Here is a 2019-nt window from a genome sequence, read left to right as displayed (position 1 = left end):
AGTAAGGTACATATGTAAGTGGAAGAGAAGGGATTTTCCTTCTGCATCAGACTCCAGTGTTGGTTTTAGTGACTCTACCCGGACAGGCACATTCAGTGGCCCGCCGCGGATAAGGCAGCGCGCAGACATAACCATTCGACCCGAAACGTCGCATCTAGGTACAGATGACAGTTGGCACATCTATGATGTTCCAGCCGATGATGATGACACATTTACTGCAGAGTATGACACCGTACCCAAAATCAACCGAACAGAAAGTCTACACCAAGGCGCAGGCAACTCACAGGGTCTTGACAACTTTGGCTATTTTGTTTTGCCCCCTCCCTTTCCCCCTGAAAATCCAACTGGCCCTCAGGCTGAAGCCCATAGTAAATCAGCAGCTGTAACTGCTTTAACAAATGCCACATGGACAGATGAAGCAGAGTATGATGATGAGGCCCATAGTACATCAGAAGATGCAGCTGCTCGTACAGTCGGTGGTTGTAACACAGAGTACGACAACATCGTGAAACCGCCAGGAAGCTCAGAGCAAGGCTCTGGACAAATGCAGCATCTCCAGAGCCTTAACGACGGCTACAAGGTTCCATCTCCCTCCCTACGCCAGATGCATCATGGCGGCAACTTAGCTGCTGTAACAAATCCTGGCACAATCACAGATCTGCGTCAAGACATGTTGGCAGATGAGGAAGAGTATGAGGACGTCATTACTCCTATGGAGTATGCAAAAGAAGGCCCAAAGTCCCACAGATATGAGAACAGTCGGGTGATAGCAGCAGCTGCTAAAGATGCTGCATCTGGTCCGCAGGTTATAGAATATGAGAATGACGATGAGATAGAATTTACAAGAGAAGGTTCACTGCCCCACAAATATGAGAATAGCCAGGTGATAACAGCAGCTGCTAAGGATACTGTAGCTAGTCCACAGAGCATTGTGTATGAGAATGATGATGGGATACAATCACCGTTCCACAAATATGAGAACAACCAGGTGATAGTAGAAGTTGCTAAACATACTGCAGCTAGTCCACGGGTTATTGTGTATGAGAATGATGATGAGTCAGTTGATAACCAATCCCAGAAAGCAGCTGCTGGTGCTGATAGCCCAAACCACTATGAACCCCTGACGAACCCCAGTGGACAGCAGCAGCACACCTACACATCCCTGCTGCCTTGTGACTTTGTTTGAATAGAGATAAAGACACAAACTGAACCACAAAAGTCACTAGGCTAAAGGAATGCTCTTGAGGACAGGCTTAGAATCCTCGACCTATCTAAATACTAAATATATGACTGCTAATTATACATTTATGGAAAGAATGATACAGAGAAAAATATTTCAGGCAAAAACAGAACTAAGACCAAGCAACGTGGCCAAAGGTGGCCTATCATTTTAAAATGGATCATTTTCTTGTAAACTAGCTATAGTTGTTATTGTATGTACATAAATGAAGCAAAAAATGTTACAAACTGCGGTGTGGAATTGATGAATATTACAGCTTTCAGGAAACTTTTAAGGGTGACAGGACTTACCTGAGTGTTACTGCTGGTAAAATAAATAAACTGATTTACTTTTTTAACATGTATATACACATGTGTATTACAACATGTGTGTTACAACTGTATGAAAAACTAGTTTTAAACTACGTGTATATTCCAGGTAAAAGTTAGGTGTAAAATTGCCTAATAGTATATTAGACATAAGACTGACATCTTACAATGTACAAACTGTAGCAAAAGAGTAAAGCGCCCGACATTTTCCAGTTGGACTTTCATGATATACTGTACAATGTACTTGAGCATGTTTGTACTGTATGTAGCACATGTACTCATATTGTTTGATAAGTTGTTGTATGTGTTGTTGTATCTCAGTGGACAACCACCATAAGCCTGGCTGTATCATGTAAATATATTCCATCGCATTTTGAATAAATGCTGAATAATGAGGGGAACTCAATTGGTCTCTAGCCTCTGTGTGCGCCTGTGGAGCTGGTGTGTTACTCTATAGGTTAGTTATGGAAA

This window comes from Branchiostoma floridae, chromosome 15, assembly GCF_000003815.2.
Source record: "Branchiostoma floridae strain S238N-H82 chromosome 15, Bfl_VNyyK, whole genome shotgun sequence".
Lineage (NCBI taxonomy): Eukaryota > Metazoa > Chordata > Leptocardii > Amphioxiformes > Branchiostomatidae > Branchiostoma > Branchiostoma floridae.
Note: the sequence above shows the minus strand (reverse complement) of the source record.